The sequence below is a fragment of the Protopterus annectens genome, chromosome 1.part1 (assembly GCF_019279795.1).
Source record: "Protopterus annectens isolate FY-2018-M chromosome 1.part1, PAN1.0, whole genome shotgun sequence".
Classification (NCBI taxonomy): Eukaryota; Metazoa; Chordata; order Ceratodontiformes; family Protopteridae; genus Protopterus; species Protopterus annectens.
The window spans coordinates 305,800,554-305,827,408 of NC_056726.1; positions in this window are offsets into that span (position 1 = coordinate 305,800,554).

A 26,855-nucleotide genomic window follows, 5' to 3' on the forward strand; every position below is an offset into this window, starting at 1 on the left:
CCCTGCACTTGAACAGTCTGTTGAGACTCACCCTCTATACAGGATATGAAACTGTTGAATGGGTTACAGCAACGTTGGTGCACAACAGACTATGGGAACTATTGTCTTATAAGCCTAATAAGCCTGATCTGCAAGGCCATGGAGTCTATCATTATGGAACTCATAAATAGAGCTATTGGGAGCCTACAAACACTGTACCCTACCCATTTTGGTTTGGTCAGGGGCAGATCCTGGTCCCTAAACCTGCTAGACTGTTTTCAAGGCAGTTACCCAGGAAATACATCAATGAAATGAGCTCCACATGGCATACATAGACCTTGAAAAGCCCTTTTCCAACATCCTACACACGTCGTATCCATAAAATCAACAGCCTGTGCATAAACACATATGTCATCTGATGGATTACCAACTGGAGCACAGATAGATCCCACAAGGTAAGAATTGTGGTCTCCCTGTTGGACTGTAAGCTGGTAACAACTGCTATCCCCCATGGCTCAGTCCTGGGACCCCTCCTGTCTGGTGTATACTTTTCAGAAGTACAGTCAAAAACATGAGGGCTATGGTTAGCAAAGTTTGTGGATGACTGCAAAAAGGTTGTCATAATCAATGTTTGGGACAACAGAGGCATCCTTAAAAAGGGTTTCAGTCAGACAGATGGGGTGTCAGAATTATGGCCTCGAGCTACAGTCATACAAATACCACATAGGTGCCAACACCCTAAATATGGAGGTAATAATAAGGGATCTATGGACACATGTGGATAGTCATCTCTACTTTCACAAACACATTCACAAAGTAGTTAGAAAATCATGCTATATGCCCCCACTAATTGCCAAAGCTTTTGCATGTAGGTCAAAGGAGGTTCCCTCTACTCATCAGTCATCAGACCAATCAGAGAGTACCATGACACACTTGTGATGTATCTGACTAGACACCTTCAGCAGCTGGAAAGACCACTGAAGTACCTCAACAAGAGGATTACTGGCCTCAAATAGTTGGCCCATGTAACAAGACTAAAGTAACTCAATCTGTACTCTGTTGCATACCGTCCACTCTGGCAATCTCTGTCCAACATACAGGTCCATGTCCAATGCAGAACTGATGTACATGCTCTATCTGAAGTAAACCCAAACTCATTGTGCCACATGCTCTAGGGATATAATCATCACAACAACAAACAGAACATGTTGGAGGGATACATTACTAAGTCACATACTTCCCTTGCTCTGGAACAGGCTCCCAACCTACATTAAGCTGAGTTCCTCACTGACACTCTTCCAGAGGAGCCTTGATGAGTGTATGTGAAACTGAACTTTCACACCATGGATCACTTCATCAGCTCTACTACACAGAGGCATAAGGAACTAACCCCATGTGTGGTAATAGCTGCATACTCTGGCCATACTAATATATGCCTTCAGGCAGATAGCCTATTACCTACCTATGTACCTATATATGTATGGGGAACACAGTATAATAAGCCAAAGATGGATGAGCAGAGATGTGTGTAAGAGGGTGACCATGACAAGGAGCCATCCAGGATTGCCCCACCCAGCACACATCCCAATGGCACAAAAGACATGAGGTGCACATCTCACCCACTGTACATAATAGCCACCAGTATCTGTAAGCATTACAGAGTATGTGGTGCATGTGCCTGCTGTACAACTTGACTGTACAATGAAGTACACATCTACTATCTGTAGACATGTACCTGTCACACAGGTTCATAGGTATGTAGTAGACTATCTTCACGAAGGCATATATTAGCCTAGGCAATTTGTGCAGCTTTCACCACCCCATTGGTTAGTCTCCTAAGCCCTAGTTCTAATAGTTAGTACCCTAATCCCCTTTCTAGTGGGGCTGCTGATGTGATCCCTGGCGTGAATTGTCTGTTTCCCATCCACTCATCAAGGTTCCTATTGAAGAGAGTCAGTGAGGGGCTCTGTCTTATGTACATTGGGACTCTGTTCCACAGTAAGATAAGTCTCTGGGATGGTACTCTATCCCACCAGCATGTTGTATTCATTGTTGTGATGAGGTTAATATTCCTGGAGTGTGTAGTGCGACTCAATTTTGTTTTCCTTAGATGGAGCATGTTCAACAGTTATGTGTTGGACATGGCTCTGTATGTTAGGCAGAGTTTGCCTCTGAGTAGGCGGTATGCAACAGAGAACAGATTTAGTTTTTCCAGTTGTGTTGCACAACAGAACTGTTTGAGGCCAGTAATCCTCTTGGTGAGGTACCTCTGTGGTCTCTCCAGCTGCTGGATATGCCTAGTCAAGTACATCCAGAATGGCGCATTGTACTCTAATGATGGGTCTGATGACTTAAGAGTAGAGGGCCACCACTACCTCTTTTGATCTTGATGCAAACCCTTTGTTGATTAGGTGGGACACATAGGATTTCCTAACCAGTTTGGCAACATGTTTGTCAAAGGAAAGATGACTATCTAATTGTGTCCACATATCCCTTATTACCTCGTCAGTTTTTAAGGGGTAACACCTATGTGGTAGTTTGTGGGTACTTTGTTTTTCCCAAAGGGGATTACTATGCATTCTTTCACATTGAGCTTGAGGCCATGATTCTGACACCACACACCTGTCTCATAGAGTCCCTTCTGGAGAATATTTGTGTCATCCGGGGAATCTATTGTGGCACACACTTTACAGTTCCCAGCAAACTTAGTCAACCACAACCCTCCTGTGTTGGCATGTACTTCTGAGAAGTATATACCAAACAGGAGGGGCCCCAGGACTGAACCCTGGGGAACACCAGTTGTTACCGGTTTAGAGTCTGACATGTAGCCAGCAACTCTTAATTTGTGGGATCTATCTGTGAGCCAGTTTGCAATCCATCTTGTAATGTATGGATTTATGCCCAGGTTGGTGAGTTCATCTATGATACCTGACTGGGGAATGGTGTCAAAGGCCTTAGCGAGGTATAGGTAGGCTGTGTGGAGCTCCTTTGAATCATCTGTAGCCTGGGTAACTGTCTCAAAGAAATCCACACAGTTCAGGAGGCATGATCTGCCTTTGATGAAGCCAAACTGGGTGTGCTCAACTGTGTGAAGATTCCCAATGTCTTAATTGTTGAGTTCCATTATGATTGGCTCCATTGCCTTGTAGCTCAGACTCGTCAGGCTCATAGAGTGGGAAGGCCAAGGGCCTGTTGTGGCCCCACCCCTGTGGAGTCGGAAGAACTTTGCTGTGCAACATTCTATGTGTACATATCCTGTAGAGAGGATGTAGAGAGAGGTGTAGGTATTCTTGATGAATATGGATACATCCCAGACCTATGTGTTATGATCTAGGTTCTGATGCTAGAAGGTATGGAATGAGTAGCATCCAGGTAGTGCTGGTGTGCTCTCTGGAGCCTTGAACTAGGTTTATGTTACTGCACAGATATCAATATTCTCCATACTGAGGAGTGCCTTGAGTGTGTGCATTTGGAGGCTGAGACTTTTGGCATTGAGTAGCATTTAGCACACTTTGTGGTTATTTGTGTTGGTTACGGGGGTTGGTTTGTCCTTTGAGCCTTGCCTAAAAAAGGTAATATGGGGACAGCAAGAGCCTCGGCCAGTATTCAGAAGCATAGGGGTGACAGGTGCAAACCATCTCTAGCGAAGCAATGAGGCTTGTCTATCATGTAATCCCAGGAAGATAGGGACTGGATCCCCTTTGAATGACACCAGAAGCTCAGCCAATTGTTGAAGTTTATCATCTTTCTGTTATATTGCAGTATCATGTAGGTGAAGATAAGATGCTACTCAAGGTCAGGCTCATACCAGCCTGGGCTACATGATCATAGAGCTACTATATATCTCTTGTCATGTTGTCCTGGGAGGTATATCTCAGATCATTCACACTGACATGTACAAAGACCGTGTCATATATGTACCTGTTCTGGAGTGATGTAAGTGCTTGTGTTATGTGGCGGAGCATGCACCTGACAGACAACTGACAGTAACCTTCCCCTTGTCCAGCCTAGTGAGTGGAACATCTGTGTGCCTGACTATGGAGTCACCTATTACTAGTGTGTTGGGTATGTTGTTTTGCCTTAGGGCCTGTTGTGAGGCATACTGCTTTGGTGTATTATGTGTTTTCTGGCGTGTGCTTGGAGGTGCATGTTGCTTGCTTGTCTGCTTAGGAGGACACTTTCTCTTTTACAGATTAATATTTGTATTCTCTGAGTATGTTAGTGTGTATTTATGTGTGTGTTTTGCTGGTGCTTATATTGTAGGTCTATGTGAGACTGTTGGTGTTGTGTTTGTATGACCCTACTCCTCTTGACTGTATTTTCCAGTATTGGGTTGACAGAGCTTAGCCTCCAGTTTGACCCTGTGTGTACCAGCATGTGGTGCATCAACCCATATATGATATGGTTATGGCCTATGCATGCAATACACTCACAATACACCTAGTATGATGAGCCTGCTGAGGTTAGCAAATGTGAAAAAAAAACGTTGGGCAAATGTCAGCGAGTAATGTCTGTATTGCATCCTGTAAATCCATATTGCTTGCTGAAGCATAAAAAAGTACTTAGTTTGGATTAAGAACCCCGCACTTGCCAACTGTGTATGTGTGTGTCTGTCTCTCCCTGGGGAGAGAGCAACCTTTTTGGAGACTACTCACACACCTTAAAAGTGACATACTCATCTTTGTCAAGTCTGATGCTGTCACCATCCTACAAATACACCTGTGGGAAGATGAAATCCCAGTAATGTGTATAGTGTGTCGTGGAAATGCGTACTGCTGTGGTATCACAATGTAGTTAGGTAGGGGGCTGAATCCCGCACTTGTCAACTGTGTGTGCATGCCTGTCTCTCCCTGGGGAGAGAGCAACCTTTCTGGAGACTACTCACACCCCTTAAATGTGATATACTCATCTTTGTCAAATCTGATGATGTTACCATCCTACCAATACACCTATAGAAAGATAAAATCCCAGTAATGTGTATAGTACATCATGTAAATGTGTACTGCTGTAGTATCATAATGTAGTAAGGTAGAAGTTTGAACCCTGCACTTGCCAACTGTGTGTATGTTTGGCTCTCCCAGAGGAGATAGCAACCATTTTGGAAACTACTCACATCCCTTAAAAGTGATATACTCATCTTTGTCAAGTCTGATGATGTCACCATCCTACAAATACACCTGTGGGAAAATAAAATCCCAGTAATGTGTATAACATGTTGTGTAAATGCGTACTGCTGTAGTATCATAATGTAGTTAGGTAGGGGTTTGAATCCTGCACTTGCCAACTGTGTGTGGCTGTCTCTCCCTAGGAAGAGAGCAACCTTTTTGGAGACTACTCACACCCCTTAAAAGTGATATACTCATCTTTGTCAAGTCTGATGATGTCACCATCCTACAAATACACACGTGGGAAGGTGAACTCCAAGTAATGTGTATAGCATGTTGTGTAAATGTGTGTTTCTGTAGTCTCATAATGTAGTTAGGTAGGAGTTTGAATCCCACACTTGCTAACTGTGTGTGTGTTCCAGGTGTGTTAGAGTGTGTGACACTGTTGGTCAATATGGAGTGGGTTTTGATTTTTCTAGTGTATTACATATCACAATGACAACTGTATGTGCATAACCCATGTAAGGTAGCTGTGGGGCAAAGCCATATACATACATGTGACCTCAATTTTTTCATAGGTGGGTACTATGCTTTCTCCATGAAAACATCTGTTAGCCTTGCCAGAGCGTGTTGGCACTTTCCAGACCTTAGGTTACTTCTGTATGCCTGTGACAAGCTTAGACACTGCAATGATCCCTGGGCTACATCTTTTGTTTCACATCCACTCATCACATTTTCTATTGAAGAGTGTGAGTGAGGGTTTATGCTTGAGGTATACTTGAATCCTGTTCCAAAGCAAGCAAAGTCTGGCAAAGATGACTAATCATTATAGGTGTGCAACAACCTCTGTTGATCTGCATGCAAACCCTTTATTGCTTATGTGCTTCACAGAGGGATTTCCAAAACCCTTTGGTAATGTGATTATCAAAGGAGAGATGACTAAGCACATGGCTCTATGTATACATTAGTACCTGTTCCACATTTTGGGGGCTGCTACCTATGTGGTACTCTGGAGATACTTTGTTTTCTAAAAGTGGATAACTATGCTTTTTTGGCTTAAGCTTTACAGCATGATTTTGACACCAGACACAGACAGGGACACTGTCCAGTACAATTGCCACTGTGGTTTGGACTTTGGTAAAGAGATGTTTTAACTAGAGTCTGAATCATCAGGTTTTACATTCTACGGGTCTGGAAATGTGGCCCTTGTGTAACGACAGGGTGGTGAAATCCGAATTCAAACTGTCTGACAAGATATTGGTAATGTCATTCAGATAAGTGTACTTTGTGACCAATTACATTAACTCTGACCCGATCTGAGATTTCCCCTCTAGATTATAAACAACACTAAAGAAAGCTTTAGTGTTGTCTTTGGAATCCTTGCCAATTTGTATTTTGAAGCTTGCCTTGTATGATTAATGAGGGTTTGTATTTTCCCAATGATACTGACCAGAGAGGTCATCCCATCTTGGTATATAACTCTTTTTTGGTACAACTTCACACCTTCTATTATATATTTAGTTTATGGCGGGGGTCCATGCGACTAATGCACTTTTACTGTATAAGTGAGTATTTCTTGTGTTTGTGATAGCAGGGTCCGTGCAACCCTGTAGGTGAACAGCGTGCATTACTAAAAGATTATGCAGCTGGGACAGTGTTAACCTTAGTAATGCAAACCAATGACAGATAGCAACAACAGCATCACCTACAGCACAGTGTCAACCCGTGTCATACACACACATGCGTACTCAAGTTCCAAAATGTGTGTAGTACAATGCATACTGGCCACCAATAGAAACTATGGAGTGTTAACACTGGCCAGTACAGGGCATGTTACCCTGCCTATGTGTCCAATATGCATGTACATGCAGACAGTGCACCTCCACCATGTTCACAAATGAACACCTGCAAACCTGTGTTGCACACACCCCACACTTACTGTCCACTGTATAATGCATGCTGACACAATGACACACATCAGCCAAGTTTCACATGGGCAAACAAAACACAATTGGAACAAACACTGGTGAAAACAATACAACATTGCTAATTACAGCTTTAATGCATCATGCCTGCTCAGCTACACCTTCAAGGATATCATTACACTTTTCTGCTGACAACATGCTACACATCCAACCATTGCTATACTTTATTAAAGTCACCCTGTGCATCAGCACCATGTTAGCATGTTCTTGCATCAATGTCACAGATGACAGGCGGTGGCACAGGTTTCATCATGTGCAAAGGGTGTGTTGTTGGTTTGCCAGAGGCCTCCACTGAGCCATACAATCAACATGTGCATGTGAGTGTGTATGTGAGGGCCATGAGTACTGTTATGGGCCAATGTTGATGTCATGCGTGTGGGTATGTGTTTGCCCTAGGTTTCTGGTTTATGTGTGTGTGTCTGCATGCACACAGTTCCACCATGTGGCTGCCATATACGGGGATTTGTGAGACAGCTACAGACTGCACCCGGCAGGCTTTACAGATCACCGTCTCTGGCCACGGATATGGAACCTGTGCCTGGCAGGGGTGCTACAGACAGTATCAGGTACTAATCCAGATTGGGTACTATCCTCAGAGGTTGACAAATGTCCACTGGATCCAGGTCCCTGCTGGGACTGGCCAGAGCCATGTGCATGTGATCTGCTAGGATGGTCTATGGACAGCCACCCCAACATTGCTGGGGCTGGTACTGGAACTACGGGAGCAGCTGTGACTTGCTGGATGTCCAGGGCAACCTTCAGCTGATGATGTTGCTGGCATACATCCACATCGACGTCTCAACCATCCCACACTGTCCTGACATATGAACATGACATTGTGGAGGACATCCAATGTCTCACCCCAACGCCTATCAATGACCTCAGTGTAGTTACGTATGGCACCTGCTAGGTCACAGATACTGCCATTTACAGAGGGATAATGAGCCTCTGTGCCCTTAGCCCCTGTCTGGTGTACCGCTTCATTTGTGTCTGTGCCTCCATGACAGCCTGGAACATGCGTGTGGTAGAAAGAGGTGTGGCATGTCTGCCAGGGGCATGATGACCAGCAGTGCTCTGATGAGAACCCCTGAGCATCTGCCTATGTGTTACTGTTTCAGACATCTGGCTATGACTGCTGTGTCCTGATACATGTGCCATAGATACCACGCTGTCCTGGCCAGTGCCAACCATACACTCTCCCTCAGCTCAGGGCAATGGTGATGATGGATGTACAGGCATTATGACTGTGTGCATGGATGGGGTGGAGACTTGTGTACTGTCAATTGGTGGCCCAACAACAGACCCTGACAAACCTGCCTGTGCCTCAACACACCTATCCTCATGATCACTGTCTGTCTCAGTGACATCAGGTTCCCTGCTGTACTGAACCAGCCCCACCACGTCACCTGTGAGAGGAAAGCAGGAAATAAACTTTAAGACCTGAACATGACTTCAGACCACATGCACACATGCACACATGCACACACAGAAAACTACACTCCTCCTGAAAGCAGACACACGCAACACCAGCAATCACAGAACATACACAATAGCAGGTGATGGTGGAGACAGTACCACAAGCAAAACAGTCATATCACACCTGTGAGCATGCAGGACATGTGTTGCTCAACAGCATGCAGTGCAAGTGTAGTCAATCCTTGTTACTAACAGTATACATGGTTTTGATGCATGTGTTTTGTTATTAGGTGATGGCCCTCCCCCTGGAACACAATGCATACATGGGCACAATATTGCTGTGCAGGTATTCATAACCCTGTGATGTACTGTGCACCATAACTCACAGGTATACATATCATTGCTGGATGTGTATCTATGTGTCAGATAGGTATCCAATGCTGATTACAGCCTCTCTGTCTTTAGCAAATAATTGTGGGCACGTGTTAACTGTGGACATGTTTTTAGCGCATGCATGATGAGTATTCACACAACATCATCAGTGGTGCATGGATAACTGATAGAATACCATTCGGCCACATACCCAATGTACGGTACTTATGGTGAGTGTAGATCATATTGTGGACATGCCAGTCTCATCCATGACATGGCATGCTAAAACACAACTGCATATTTAAACACTACACATACCCAATATGTGTCATATGACCTAGCCACTCAATAGCATCACAAGACATATATGTGTCAGTTGTGCAAATGGTGATTGGTATGCATACTGTTTAGAGGTGCATATGTGTGCACACATGCATCATTATTGTGTGTAGCAATGACAGTTATGTGTAGTACTGTGGTTACAATAACTGGATGGGGTATAGTACCATAGGCCATTATCATGAAGAATCAGGTGGTCATTCAAGGCTACAAATGTTTCACAAACCAGCACAAATCATGCTGTGTCAGAACTGTACTACCTTGGCTAAATTCACCATTTCACAACCAGTTGTTATGTGATTTTGTAAGGAAGTCAATAAGGAGCATTCCCTGACATGAATGTGTAGTGTGTTGCAGAATGTTTAAATGCCCCAGAATAGGCCTCTACCCCTCTGGTATATTCTGTGTAATGTGTGGATGAGGTTTTGGATACTGGAGTGTGTCTTTACAGAGAGTTTGGGAATCCTTTATGTGTAGCATGTTAAAATGCTCTGTGTATGACATAGATGTGCATGTTATGTGGATGTTGAGTATCAACTGTGCCTATCCAATGGTCACTACAGTCTAGACACATTTGTTTGAGATGGTCTGGGTATTGCATATGTTTGAGGCTGCTAATCACATTAGTGAGATGTGCATGCTCTTTCGCCAAACATGCACAGCATGCATTATGGGTAGGTGGGTTACATGTGTACATGGCCTTCACCTTAACTATGACATGCACTTTTTATTTCCAATAATAAATGTAGAACACACTCATCAGCATCTGTTCACTGCCTTGACGTCACCCCAGAGGTACCTACATAGAGATGAGACAGTTTGTCAGTGGCCACAACTGTGGCATTGCTACTATGTGTTTGCAATCTTACAGTACAACAGTTTACATTCACAGGGCTACAGATTATGTTCCAAATGATCAGTATTGCACAACAACAGGCTACACATCTTTGAGCGACACACTCCATATCTCACATATGCATGATCTACCAATACAGAAAACAGTAGTCTACAGATATGCTATGTTACCTGCATGCTCCATGTGTGCTTACTGGGTGATGGTGTATGTCTGCTGCTGTTGTTGTTGGGCAGGTGCCACCAGGCTCATGAGCAGCTCCTCCAATCTGGTGATGGGGGGTGGATGCTAACACCACCCCCTGTTGCAAGCTGTTCCGTACGCCCAGCAGCAGCACACTGACAGACATGTCGGAAAAGATCACTGCAGTGGTGGTGTACCTGCTCATATGTTTGGTTATGCAGGCCTACCTTACTGACCCTGCGAACAAGATCTTGCCACACTGCAGTACGCTCCTGCTGGTCCTGGCTGGTTCATGAAAAGAGTAAATGGTAGTGCTGAATCATAATGCTAGTGATGATATCATCTTCAGCCCTGCTGTAGGTTAGGTTCCTGTGGTGGGCCATGATCCCTGGAAGACATAAATACAAAAATATGCCTGAGCAAGTCATATGGCACATTTAACATTATACAGTACAGATATCACTGAACTGCTGAATATATATATATATATATATATATATATATATATATATATATATATATATATATATACTTACATACATAATACAATATGTTATACCTGAGCACAGATTACAATAATTACTCACACACATACATGTTGGAGTACATTTTCTGTAGTGTTGTATGATTGTACTGGATGTTATGTTTGTGAATACATAAATGATATGTATATCTGAGATGGCTTAGTGGCAAATCACGTATGCTGTGATGTGAATGGCTGTGGGTTTTTTCCTAGTAAATGCTTTTTATTTTGTTACTAGCCAAAACAAAGGTCAGGGGCTACAGACTGAATAAGGCACATTTCAGCAGTTGCAAGTGGGTTTCAGAAGGGTAAGCACAGCTTATGAAAGTTTAGCAACCTATAAGCTAACCGAGAGTGAAACACTGTAACTGACACTTATCACTGCTCACCCCACAACTGCTTGAAAGTGCCTTGCTCACTCTCTATCCAATGAAACATATTCTGTACAGCAACAAAATAAAATCACTATATAAGACTATAAGAGTACCTGGCACACTGTATGCAACATGATGCACTACCTAGCCACAGCAGATATACATCAAACTGATGCATAAAGAAATATATCATCCATCACAATCAGTGTAAGGTCCAGTAAATGTGTTAATATTATACTATACAAATTGTTAATGCCAAACCCGTGGCTAAAATATGTGCACAATTGGGAATATAGGTCACATACTGCTGTAGTACACTATGAATGTTGTTAGATACACAGTTATATGTATTACCACACATATGTCAAAGGGCATGTTACAGAAATACCCACACACACACATCGGGCATAATTACAGGCAGGGGCGGCCCGTGCTATTGGACTGCCAGACTGCAGCCCCTTCAACAAAAAGAACTAAACACAAATTAAAACAAAAAAGAAAAAAGAAAAAAAAAGTTTTTAAAAATTCGCGGACTTCGCGCATGCGTAGTAGTCCAGACTACTGCGAGTCTATGCGCATGCTCCAGGCAGTCCGGCAGTCCTGATAGGGATACATGAGGAGACGTCTGTGCACTTTTAAAGTGCACAGACTCGCTGGGAAAATGCATCGGGGCTGGACTGCAACACCAGCAGTCAGGAATTTCTCGTCGGGAGGTTTGGATCTCGGGAATCTCGCGGGTCTTTGCATTATTGCGCGGGCAGCGTTTGGATGTACGTTGGATATTATGGACAGCCGGGACAGGTAAGTGTGTTTGTTTGACATTATGGTGCTTTTTACTATTTGAAGTTATACTTATTTGTGTATGTATGATGCTTTTTACTGTGTGTATGTATGATGCTTTTTATTTGACATTATGGTGCTTTTTGTTATTTGAAGTTATGCTTATTTGTGTATGTAATGTATGATGCTTTTTACTGTGTGTATGTATGATGCTTTTTATTTGACATTATGGTGCTTTTTACTATTTGAAGTTATGCTTATTTGTGTATGTATGATGCTTTCTGTTTGAAGGTGTGTGTGTGTGTGTGTGTGTGTGTGTGTGTGTGTGTGTGTGTGTGTGTGTGTGTGTGTGTGCGTGTGTGTGTGTGTGAATGATTGACAGTGATGAAGACATAGGCTGCCAGCTTTAGCGACATTATCTACAGTCTGAAAAGTACACTCAAGCCTGGGCGTGTGATATAGATACTTATATTCTACAGAGGCATGACCATTTTTTGGAGTTGTATACAGATATATACCAAGTTTCATTATCTTTAAGAATGTAGCTTCCCTGAAATGTAATACCCTGCCGCCCTGGACAGTGAATGTTTGTAGATAGCATGATGGATGTTGTACCGACTGGTCACAGCTGCAGAGGAGTAATCAGAATCCTAAAACTAAAGCTTAAAAGTGTACCGAGCATCCTTTGCTACATTTGCCATATGCTGTATAGGCCAGAGTCACTTAACTGTTAGAGAAACATGTGCCATATGTTACATCTTCCTTTTTCAGAAAATAGCAGAGTTATATTTATTGTTCTGTACATTAAAGTTAACTTTATTCTATGTTCACTCTAATTACATGTAAAAAGGATTCAGACTTTATTATGCACACTTTCAGTATATGCAGTTATTTCAGTTCTTTGTATCATTCCTGGAACTATGTAAATATCTTTCTGCCTTTTTTATTGGTCTACCATAGCTGGAATACTGACGGCAGAACTGTTTTGGCATAACAGTTATTCAAAACTTTGACGTAACTTTTTGACCTCTGCTCATCAGCAGTTCCTTCAGGCTTTCTTTTGTTTCATTTCTTGTGACTCAGACTTGGGGCACTACTTTTCACATCACTGTGGACAGACCTGATATTTGCCACTTCAATGCTGTAGTTCTTTTTGAGTATCATGGTGTACTGCTATCTCTGTATGAGACATGTTTGGCTTGAGCAGATACTACTGTTTCTTCTGAGCTGCTTTTTGTGTGAAATACAGACGATCAATAATTTTGGATGATCATGCTGTCTGACTGCTACTGGTTCTGGCTGCCTTTCTTCATATATGATGAATCTTGACTTTATCTCTCTCTTTTAAACAAGAAATGTCTTCAGTATCTGTCATAATAAAACTAGTTTTTTTTATTGATTCTTCTTTTCCTATACCTAATGGTGATTTTCAAAAATTAACAATGACATAGTTGAGTTGTGGGGGAGGACTGCATTTTAGTTTGTGTGCACAAAATGCAGGCGATTAATAATCTTGAATGTTCATACTCTCTGAATGCTACTGCTTCTGGCTGTCTTTCATAACTGATAAATCTTTACTTTACTTTATCTCCCTTTTCTAAAGAACAAAATGGCTCAGAATAAAACTAGTTTTTTTTTACTGATAATGTTTTTCTTGTATATATAGTGAATAGTGATTTTTCAGAAAGTGTCAATGGCGTAAATGTAGGGGGAATTTTGCCTTTCAGTCCATGAGACTTAAGCAAAACACTGGTCTCTTAGGATGGAGTATTTCTGTACTCCAGTAAAGATAGAAGATGGGCCTCATAGCAGTCTGTGCAATTGTTCTCTAATGTTGTCATAATGTTTGCGGTTTGTATGACTTTCCACTTGGTCATTTGGCTGAGGATAATGTAGCTTTGATGTAACATACTGAAACGTCTCATGTTCTGAAAATCTTTTAAACTCATAAGCTTGCATTCTGTGGACATTTATATGATGCAGTTACCCTTATGATTCCATTTCTTGAGAATATGTTGTAAAAAGTCTGCTGACAATATCTGATAATTTCACAGCATCAGGAAATATTAAATTGTAGTTTACACTGAATAGATATACTCTCATCAAGGAAATGGGTTGGTCCCATAAAAGATAAATAATTGTCTTCACCATAATCTAGTTTTTCTTCAGCACTGAATTTCTTGCTGTAGCTATACTGACACCCCTTACAAAACAAAACATAGCAAGTGGTTTATTCATGTCTCATAATCCTTAGAGTCTATTACACAAGATCTCCTCCTGAGAGGTTTCTACTGATTTAGAAAATAAAAAGTACATGCTATTGCAAAACAAAGCAAAGAATATGATTATATTTATTTCTGATAAAATTGTTGCATTTTTAAAAGCAGGATAGAGAAAGTCAAGCAATTGATTGCAAAATTAAACTGAATGCCATATGACTGAAACCAAATCACAGAAAAAAAAATGAAAATTCTCTAATATACATTTTAAAACTGTACATTCTCATATATATTTTTCCAAGGAGTCTACCTGCATATCCCCTTAGAACTATTTACTAATTCATACTCACACCAAGGTCACACAGCTTTGTGCTAAAAGAAAATGCATTGTTTTCTCAGCAAAATCAAACATATTTGTCTTCTGCAAGACTGCCTGACCTGTGAGTGACAATTTATTATTAGGCGTGTGGGGCACAGCTCATTACATGGAGGTACAAGAGGAATACAGCTTAGTATAAAGTTTTTAGACGTTTGGTTTCAGACAAATGGTATTAGGTCTTTTGCTAGCATTCAGTCTAATGTCAGAGACCCACTGTAGACAGTGCATGCAGGACACTTATTTGTTTGCCATTTTAGACACTATGAAAGAGAAGTGTAGTGAAATCATAAGTCAGTCTACCTGTAATATCATGAAAAGCTTTACTAGTAGTGACATATTAGTTTAAAAATTCTTATTTCTGGTAATATATTTCTGCCTGCTTGTTTAGGAATTGTACTGCTAAAGTTTATCATAGTTTGTTTTTCATAAGCTACTGCATACACAGAGTACATATAATTTGTAATATTGTCAGTGATTTTCACAGAATCTGAAAATGTTTACATGTATGTATGCAGAAGTGTGTGTGTAAATGCTCCAGTTGTTATATACTGGTGGCTAGAACAAACTTATGGTGGTGTGGTAGGGAATACCTCAGGCTTGAACCCTGTACCTTGTATGCAGATGTTAAGGACCTGAATTCCCTACCCACCACCATTTGTAAAAAAAAAGTTGCAGATTTTTGCCTCATATTTGATCTGATCTGTTCCTCATAATATCTGTGGTTTCTAAATATTGCAATGCTTGATATTTGATGGTGCAGTGGTAGCATTGTTGCCTCACAGCTGCAGGTTCTCAGATTTGATTATTGGCTGGGGTGCCTTTTGTGTGGGGTCTGCATCTTCTCCCTGTGTTTGTGTGGGTTTGCTTTTGTGTCCTCCCATGTTACAAAGACATGTCTGCATTATTTCTTCCTGGGCCTCTGCTGAAAATTGTTTTTTTGTTCCAAGTCAGACTGTCCTGATTAACAAATGTTAAATACAATTGACAGGCATTTGAATTTCAGACTTCAGGTTCCTGAATGTTTAATTCTTTACATATTTGATGGTGCAGTGGTAGCATTGTTGCTTCATAGCTATAGGTTTTCTGGTTTGATTTTTGGCTGGGGTGCCTTCTGTGTGGAGTCTGCATCTCATCCATATGTTTGTGTGGATTTGCTCTGGTGTCCTGCCATTTTACAAAGATGTGTCTGCAGTATTTCTCCCTGGGCCTCTGCTGAAAATTGTTTTTGTTCCGTCAGAAGTAAAATTGACAGGCATTTGAATTTCAGACTTAATATTCTTCAGAAAATACATAGTAACACAACCTTTTATTCTAGCAATTTTCTAAGTTTATAAGATGAATATTTGAAATTTGTCCTTATTTTTGGGACTGTATTACTCCATTATTGGCTTTGTCCAGGTTTTTTGTGCTAAGGTTGATAGCTATGGCAAGAACTGAATTCACTGAATATGTTTGAGGGCTGTATTCCCTCATTACTGGGTTTGTCCAGGTGTTTTGTGCTAAGAGGTTGACAGCTATGGTGAGAACTGAAATTATTAAATGATAGCCAGTTAAGATTCGGTCTTCCGCTCTTTCACAAAGCAGCTGATTTGGCGTAGTGGTATGTTGCTCTGACGCTTTTGCAGAGGGACCTTGACAGTAAAATGCATGGTGGTAACACAACATTTTATTCTAGCACCTTTCCAAGATTATACAAGCAATGTTTAATGTGTCCCTGTTTTTTGGGCATTTGACCCCCCAAAAATTTGGGCATTTGACCCCCCCAAAAATTTGGCTTTTTCCAGATTTCTTGTGCTGTGAAGTTGAGATGCAGTTGAGTATTGAGTAGATTTTACAAGGAGTTGATAGCTGCAGGGGAAGAGAAATTTAGTGTTGCTTATGCTAGGTCAGCTTGCATTGTTAATAGCACAACAGGTTATGTACTTGCTTTTGATGCAGAGGGTTGTTGGTTCTACTCCCACAACTGGTGAATGCTGCCGTACTGAAAAAGTTAAGATACTAACTATGAGTCTGTTATCAGTTTGCCATCCATTTCCTATTGCAATATTACTAGCTTATTTTTAATGTAATATAGGCAATTTATTCCTCAGGGGCATCAGACACTTTATTTTTTGATGAAACCATGAAATATAAAGGTATTTGCTAGCAGCAACCTCTTCATTAGTTACAGATTTATTTAATGTGGAATTATTTAGATGACTTTTTTACTTCAGAGATCGTGCATATTTACTGATAATTGTGGACTGTAGAATTGTGCATATTTACTGATAATGGTGGACTGTAGAATTGTGCATATTTACTGATAATGGTGGACTGTAGAAGTTTGAGTAGACTTTTATGATGGAAATGTTCTGAATTGGGCAGTTTTGTCATTATTGGTGCACGCGTTTTGTTTCATAGTTTACTAGAAAAATGTTCAAAACAATAGGAAGGTGTATCAAAGAGCACATGTATGTTTCATATGCAAGGGGCCTATGATTTGAAAACAGCCCAGAATTAATCTTTGTCTGCCACTGGTAAAATGTATTTTCTTTGAATGTGGGTTTCAATGCTGTTTCAATGAATGTGAGTTTCAAGGGCAGAGAAGTTTTAATGCTAAGTTTGTTTAGCAGTTGTTTTAGTGTTTGTGCTGTAAAATGCAAAATAAAACTTTCAAATGAAGTCCAAATCATCATAGAAGTAAATTAGTATGCACATTAGTGTATATGGTAAATCAAGTCAAATAGCCAAGTAATGGATCATTGGAATGGCTGCAGGGGGAGGCTCCATTCGACCATGATTTTGTGAGGGGGAAGGGCGGCAAACTTAGACAGCCCAAGCTGAACTATATCTTCCAACTGTCCAGATTTTCAAAGAATGAATAGATTTTTGCTTCTTATTTTTTGGTTTGTTCCTCATAAAATTTGTGATTTTCTGACAAATCATTTAGAAATGAAGTCACTAAATAATGACACACTGAGTTTCAGACTTCATAACCTTCAGAAAAATGCATGCAGAAGTGTAAGACCTGTTATTCTATACAAGAGCAATTTTTAGTACTGTTTATATGTTCCCCCCAATATATTTGGCCTTGTCCAGATTTATTGCATTAACAGGTTGAGAGGTACATGCAAATAAATTGCTTTATAGAAACAGGCATAGCCAAACCTCTCAACTATCCCTGATTTTGGCTCAAAATGTTGCTCTTCCCCCTAATAATCCCTCCGCAAAATAGCAATTTTGGAAGAAAACATGCAGGGTTTACAATTAAGAAATAACTGTAATAATCAGAGTTATAGATTACTTTTATTTTAGAAATGCATGTAGATTCTTTTATTTTGTCAGCTGCTCAAGTTAGCAGTACTAATATTAAAGCGTCCCTTTTTTGACAGGTTCCCAGCTCTATTGTGTGGCTATTTTATATTTTTACATCACATTTTTGGCCCATTTTTCATAAAATTGTGGGTTTTTTTGGCAAATTAGTGACAAGTCATTAAAGACTGAAGTTAGAAAATAATGACAGACATTTGAGTTTCAGATTTCATACCATTCAGAAAATTCATACTAATGCAAGACCTATTCTATTATCTTTCTAAGTTTATCAGAGCAATATTTAAAAATTGTCCTCATTTTTGGTTCTTTGTCCCACTTCTGTGTATGGCTTTGTCCAGATTTCTTGCTCTGAGGTTGAAAGGTACCGTATGAAAAAAGTGTCAGGGCCATCACAGTCAGCACATTTCAAATTGTGACATACTTGTTGCACTCCACTCCCCCATGTAGTGACTCTGGATGTATCGAAGCAAGGCAAGGAGTAATTATGCAGTGTAAATGTGCAGAGTATCCCCCCATCCAAGGTAGACACAAGTACTAGAGTGGCTTTTCATCTGTCCTTGATTTTTGCAGAATGGTCTGGTTTCTGTCATATTTTTTGTATTGTTGATTTATGCTTATTACTCAAAGTGCCTGTTATTCTGTGTTTTAAGTAGCAATATTTTAATGACCATCAGGTAAGCTTGACCGAGATTGTAAGATGCAAGTAAGCTTTAATAAACATACTGTTAAAGAATTGCCAACATTGAAAGCCTTTCTGTTGTTGCCATGTAGAGAATACTTAACTAGATAATGTTTTGTAGTAAAGGACAGGATTACATTATTTTAAGAAGCTCATTACACTTGGAGACTTCCAGTCATCTCTGCAGGCTTTACCTGTAAACTAAACAGAATGCCAATTGTGTGGTCCATAACCTGTACAGTAATCCTTTAAGCAATTTATCTTGAGCTTGTTTCTTGTTTGCTGTTCATTTTTTACTTTGATCATGTTTTCCCCATGAAACAAGTAGATAGTTGTTGTCAGGCAGCAGGTCTTTTTTGGATAAGAAACATTTTTACAAGTGGGGGCATCAGAGATTTCTACCTTCAGCATGTTACTTGGTACTTTAATAAAGCTGAATATAAATTATAATTAGAACTGCAGTGCAAGAAGTGGTTTGAGTGGAGTGCTGCTTGTTTTTCTTATACTTGATTTTGACTGGCATTCCATTAATGTATTTAAAAAGTAATTTATTTTTTCATGCCTCACAACCTTTTTGTTTCCATCTAGATATTAAGTAAGCTGTCATGCAGCCAATGCATTGAAATATTTTTATTCTTCTACCCTTCATTTTGTCTTGATTGGACTCTCATAATGACGGCTTGGCACCCAGGGCAGTGTATTTAGTTAGTTTTTGTGGTTTTGAGCATAGCTCCTCCCCGCCTAGTTGGCCACACCCCTTCCCATTGACCACGCCCATTCAGCTGTCTCCTGCAGCCCCCCTTTGATTTGAAGTCACCAGCCGACACTGATTACAGGACACAAAGGTATGACAACCCAGATAAGCTTTCGGTGTGTACTATACAGTACTGTTACTGTGTGTCAGTACTTACACAACCTTAATCTTAAAAAATGTAATCTGTGATGAATACAAGGACCACACAAAACTGTAGATGCAAGCAATGTGGACATACACCATACTATGCTGTACAGGCCCAGTGCTTCAATTAGTACTACAGTACACACAAGATTTGCTTTCAAGATCAGTACCAATCAATAATCATAGATGTAGTGCTTTAGCCTCCAATGACACATCCTAGTTAAAACCAAGGGACTTAATCACACTGTATGCAATAGCACTTGTTCTGCCTAGCAACATAATACACAACTTTTGCTAGGGTCAAAGCAAGGACCCAGAATACCATAAAATAAACAGTTTCCCAGTAAGCTATCCCACAGATACATATCTTTGATGTATTCACAAACACATTGACCATCACAGTCAGTCAACAGTACAGAGAATCTATTGCAACAAGTAGAGGTAGGTGTGTATGAGTATATATATATATATATATATGTGTGTGTATATATATATATATATACACATATATATATATATATATATATATATATATATATATACACATATATACACATCCATTTGTCTATATATATATATATATATATATATATATATATATATAGGCACATATACAATTCACCTTTCATAGTGAGAATATCAATTATACAAAGGATGTAAGGTGTACAGTAATGTAATAACATTGCACAGTCTTGGGATAAATGCATTGAAGGTGTTCACAGCCCAGGTAGCTTTAGCAGGCCTTACTGGCTTCAACATTGCAAACTGAATGAACCATCCACAGTGTTTAACCACCACATGTCATATACCAGCACTGTATGCTGTCTTGTTTGTCACACACTAAAACCTACATACAAATATGTGCATACTAACCTTCACCAATATATATATCCCCCCTTCGCAAACAGTTGCAATATGTCCCCTGCTCTATTCACATATGCAGATGTGAATATATATGACACATATATATTTCTCTGTATGTGTGTGGCATACACACACATGGTCCACACTGTTGTAAGTCCCTGGACCTCACAGCTGAACTGTTGGACCTTGCTGCAACACAAACAGGTGTCACATATGAACACAGACTAACATTAGGGGGGTATATATGGCAACAGATGCTAGATAAGCATACTAGACTGCTACAGCAGTTTCCAATGCTAAGCTACACTTTAATATGACTATCATGCATGTGTTGTTCTGTCACCCCCATGTTTATATAATGTCAGCGCTAATACCCCCAACAGCCATTGGCCACACTACTGTACAGAACACAGATAACATGGATCAGATCTTTGACATTTAATGCTGAGCTACACATTTCATAGGTATGTCCCACTGCTCATAGGTACACACAGTATTGTCCATAGCAGTAGTTAAGCAGAACATCTGTGCAGAAAGAAGTACTGCTGCCCATATGAATGTTTCACATTATGTAGACTATTCTTCAATAACATCTACTACATGCCAATAAATACATATGTGTCATATACCTTTCCTTTGTATAATTTGGTAATATTTATTTTTCCTTTTCTCTCTCTCACTCTCTCTCTCACTCTCTGTCTCTCTCTCTCTCTCTCTCTGTCAGTCTCTGCAGTAGAATGATTGAGTTTGTTGGCATAGATTGCAGCCTGCTTTAGTAGGAATTGCACATGAGCATGTGATGGCCTCGGCACCAATTAGTGCCCACCATTTGCTAACTGCATGCAGACTGCTGTGTAGTAATTGAAGTAATCACTGTCATAGCAACCCAGTACTATAAATTGCTGATTCATGCAGGTGTGGCCCTTTCAGCTTTCCAAGATGGAGATCATCCTTGTTTAGTGTGGACATAATTGTTTAAGACAGAAGGTTGGAATAGTTCTTATATCAGAAGCCAGGGGTGTAGCCAGAGATTTACATTTTGTACTCAGACCTAATGTTGCTGCTTCCAGTACCCACTTGTCAGTGTAAAAATGTACTCACCCCTCAAATTGCTAGACCAAGATACATGGAAAGATGTACTTTCTTTTTAACTGTTACAATTAACTGCCATACAAAGCTAGTTATAGAGATGTATTCCTTTGGCACAAGAATTGTTCGTGAACTGCTATACTGTGAATATTCATTTACACAGTTCTAAACATTCTGTGCTTTTTTTAGTGCTGACATTAGCATGAGCTGCTCAGAAAAACTGGACACATTTCAGTACAGTGTGTATGCTTACCTACATCCTTGGTAGACCCTGCACACACAGGTAATGTCTACATTTGGGTAGGGTTGCAGAAGTACAGAGAGTGTAAGTAGTATTGTGTGCATTTTATCTTGCTGGACTTACAGGGTTGCTGTGTACATTTTACTTTATCAAGGAATGTAGTCTGTCTGCATAACTCCCAACTGAGGACTTATCCACATGATAGCCAGAGAATAGCCTGTTATGTGTCTTTTCACCAATAGAGCGATGGCATTCTTACAGTTGGTTGCTACCAGTACATGGCTACATCCATTTGTATTTCAGTGTTTTATTCCTACATAAGGGTATGTTTTTAAAACTCCTTCCAAAGCTATTTTCACAGTGTGTAACAGCAGAAAGGCTAATATACCTCTGTGTTTCTGCCTCTCTGCTCTAAATAGATATGCCAGTGTTTGTCCTGCTGTGATACTGTGTGGGGTTGTAAGGTGATGGTGTAACATTATTTCCTGCTAGAATGGCTGCTTCGCTTATCACAGTCATGTAATGCAATCCTACAACAACTGTTGGTCGACATCCACAGAACAAGTTGTGTGGTATGGTATTTCGAATTTTCCTTTGCATTCACTCATTCTGATGCATGATATAATTATTTAAGCACCAACTTAATGTATATATACCATGTTTTAGTGGTACTTCATGTAGTGTAGTGTGTGCAAGGTCCAGGGTTCGAGACTTGCTTGTCCTGAGCAGAACAAGGGCCCTCACATACAGAGTGACTAAGGCACTTTTAAGCAGTTGTGAGCGGGTTTGCGCAATGCCTCACATTGCTTAGCCAAGCACAAACAAGTGAAAAAACATGCAAACCTGCTCACTATTGCTTAATAGTGCTTACTCTCGCTCACCCCCGCGCTAATTTTTTGAAAGAAAAGAAAAATGGGGCGATAGGAAAGTGGTAAAAAAGGGGCACAAAGAGGGAAAGACAGTATGAAAAATAGCCCAGAATGTGCAGGACCGGTGTAGGGAAGGTCCAGAGCTGCCCATTTCTTCAACAGCAACAGCTGTGCATATGCAATAAATTTGGAGGTAGATGGGTGAGGACAATAAAGTGTGTTGTAATGCCAATTAAACAACATCCATGTGTCCAGTGGACATGTGTACAAAATGGGCAGCTATGTACGGGGCGTAATTATTTTTTTGGGAACAGATTGCCCTTTTTTTTCAGGTGAGAGTGGAATGTGGGGTAGGAGAAGTAGGTACATTTGGGGAGGTAGGTTGGGGAGATAAATAGACAAGCAAACAAGATGCATACAGGGGTGGTATATGACACGTGGTGGGTGAACACCTTTGACGGGGAGGGATGTTTGGAAATCGCAAGCCCATGAGCCCACAGATGGAACAGTGGGACTGAGGTCCCCACCCACGGGTAGTCACCACTGCACCTTCATGGCCCAGAAGGTGGCTGTGCTGGGAGCTGTGTAGGAGGGGCAGGCTGACCCATGAGTTGCGCCACTCAGGCCTCAAGCTGGCATAGAGGTTCTGCAACAGAACATTCAATCTCTCTATGCACTACAGCCCGGACCGTACGAAGGGTGATAGGTGCCTCTCTGCCCACGCTTGCACGGGGGCCGAACCCCATCCCCTGCAGCACTTCCACCCAAAGGTGGCACAGGGCCAATGGAGGAGGAGGAGGTCCCAGGCTGGGCACCAGATCTGTTGGTGCCAGGTGCCATGGCCAGCTGAGGTGGGACAGGTGGGTCCGCTGGGACCAGCCTTCCCATACGAACTATGTTTTGGAGAGTTTAATAAAGATATGGGTTAGTAACAGTCAACAGCATTCCCAATTAGTTATAACAGCATGCAGAAGTATTCCCATTAACCCAACTCACCAGATTTTCAACAGTTGAAAAGCAAGCATAACACATGCATATATAGAACAATAGTCGACATTACAACAGCATGCAGGTTTAATTGATGGCAACAGGCCACCAATATTGTGTTATTTTAATAGGGCACATGCATAGAAATAAATGCAAATATTTATAAACCAATAGGACATATGTCCCAACAAATGTTTTGAGATTAGACATACCGATTGAGGTGTAGAATTGCATTTTTATGCACATACAGTAGGGTGGAAAAAGATAGCTCAATTAACAACTTATATATCCTTCTAGTTTTCACTACATTCCTATTAACTGCAGTTATATGTCCCTTACGTGTATTATTACACTACCCAATGTCCTTATATTGTGCAATTGGATTTTGCTAGATCATTATATACATAAGCTGTATCTTACATACAAACTGTCCAAGATGCAGATGTTACTGCAACATATTTTGAGAATTGCTCACACACACTACTGCTAAGATGGTACACTGACAGCTCTACTTTCATATAATTATCTAGATATGTTCAGGTGAAAGTATCAGTTATATGTTAACAGCTCCCTACATTTCTGGCAGCACACTGACATTTCTTGGGAACACGATACCAAGCTACTCATGTGCCAGATTAACCTGTACATGCTGGGCATGAATCAGCAGTTGATGGCTGTAAATATGCATAAACACTACTGGCACTCCCTTCATCCACGTTATATGAGCCTACCCAAGTGTGGGTTGACACTGCTTAATACAACACTACTATTTGTAGAATGCAACAGTACAACAACATATCAAAGAAAATGAACAGACACACTCCAGGAATTATACATTTATTAAAGGATTATTACACCTTTATTTACTGGGCTAAAACACTTTTTGAAGGCTCTCTCATTTATTTTATTTAACAGTACATGCAGAATAATTACTAACCTGCCTCATTACGCAGCCTTTGCAGCCTATCTTCATAGGCTTGCAGATTCATAGCCCGGTCACCTGCAGCTGTGAAGCAAATGCAGTGATATTGAGACATACCTATCCATAGTATAGACAAGCATGGCAATTCTTAACTTAACACAATGGCTACTTACTCAGTACTGGAGCATTAGGCATCTTACGAGATTCCTGGATCCACCGGTCCAGTTCATCCCCCCCTGTGCCACTTCAGGTCAGAATAATGATGCCTGACCTGCTCACCAGTCCGAAGAACACCAGTGGTACTGGTGAGATCACGGGCAAGACTGTTCCAGGCCTCTGTTTTATATTGGGTACCCTGGTACTGGCCCCGCAGGAGTTTTTGCTCATGTTTGTGGATGAGGAGCCAAACCATAATTTTGGACTCCTGGATGCCGCAGCGTTGCACTCTAAACTGAGTGCCCTCATCTACACTAGCCATGCTGACTGCAGAAGGAAGCTACAACCAGTTATAGCAAGTATTCCCACCTGTGGAGATTAAATATGCCTAATTTCCTGCACTTATTTGTGATTGGCCTGTTTTGGAAAAGCTCAGCTGTGGGAACACCTGCTTAGCTGATGTTGGCAATGTTTAAAATCCCTTTGATAGATATGTCTCTGTTGAAAGTGCATGTTTGTGAAATGCTATCATGGCTTAGTGGTTAAGTACTGTGACTATAGTGCACAGTATCCTGAGTTCTAGCCCTGTTCCTGCTTTTTATTTTCCTGCTGGGCAGAACTGACTGGTTAAGGAACAGCAAAGCAGGTGTGAGCGTGTTTACCCGACTTTGCCCGACTTTGCCCGACTTTGCCCAATGTTGCCCGACGTTGCGCTGGTTCATGTGGAGTTGCGTGAAGGTAATCAACAGTAACGTCCGGTGAACCTGTGTTACTCCTCCTTAGCATTGCGCAGCTATGCGCAAATGTATTTAAATATGCTCAGTACTGGTAACACGTGGTTAGCAGTGCTTTATATTGCTTAAAATAAGGTACTCATTCCTCAGAATGCATAAACATTTTACCTTCATATATATATATATATATATATATATATATATATATATATATATATATATATATATATATATATAATTCATGCACTACTAAATTTAACAATTCAATGCTTTTTACAAACGTATACATAAAAAATGTCAGGAAATGTTTTTGTATACAGATTTCCCACAGAAAATGGAATGTGAAGTAGTGGGACTCGAACTGGGAATGCCTCCCCTTTGTGCGAAAGCTCTAACCAGTACGCTATCTTGCATAATTTGCATATATTTTTATTGTTATCCTCTTCTGGTGTCTAAGTTGCTGTAACTGTAGCTAAGCAATGGGCAAACCCAGGCAAACCCATGCAACTATGCGCAGCTATATCGGGAAAAAAATTATTTTTATTTTTTATTCTGTTAGTTGTTGAACATATGGAGGAGTGTAGTGTTACACTGTAACACATATGAACGGACTCGCTCATTTAAATGTGAAGTTGCGGCATTTCTTCATTGCAGGGGCATGGATATTTGGACTGTTCGGCAGTCCGACACGCCCCCTAAACTCGTCCAAGATCATTGTAAGCTTTAGAGTTGAGGCAGAGCGCCATCATTAATATGCATGGCGCGCTGCCATCATACTCTTACACTGGCGCTTCCGTGCAAGACTAATCTAGTCTTACACGGAAGATTAGTAAATCTGGGGGTATACGTACCCACTAAACTTCAAGTTGAAATGTAAGATAATGCACATAGCTAAAATAAACACTGGAGGTATTCAATAAAGTCTACACTGTCATTTTTGCTGTGTGTGCATCACTGCATGATGTGCACATGGCTGCAAATAGATTTAGATTCAGAAAACTCCGCTCAGCGGTGCTCACTCACATGCAAATATGGAAACTTCCATGGCATGCAAATTACAGCATAAGCAGCTGAACTATATGCTAATGAAGCCATGGAAAGGAGTGTACATGGAAACAAGACCAAGTAAAAGCCAGTTCCCTATTAGAATCTCAAAGGTCCACTTACCCAAATACGTAAACGCCGACATGTCTTCATCGAACTGCAAAAACATCGATCGTCCTGAAGCGCAAAATCCAAAATGTCGAATTGTCATGATTGGCCCTTCTGCGGTATAGCTCCATAAGGTAAGTGTGCGATAGTTACGACCTTAAGGTTAGGGTGTGGGTTAAGGTAAGTGCATAGATGATAATATATGTGAGATTTAGTGTAGGGTTAGAAGTAGGGTTTACTTTGTTTGGGCATAGCTTCTTAAGGTAAGTGTGCGATAGTTACAGACCTTAGGGTTAGGGTGCAGGTTAAGGTAAGTGCATACATGGTGGTATATGCAAGATTTAATTTAGGGTTAGAAGTAGGGTTTAGTTTAGGGTTAGAAGTAGGGTTTTGGGAAGTGTATGTATGTGATTTAGTTATTTTATTTGGGTAGGCAGTATGTGGC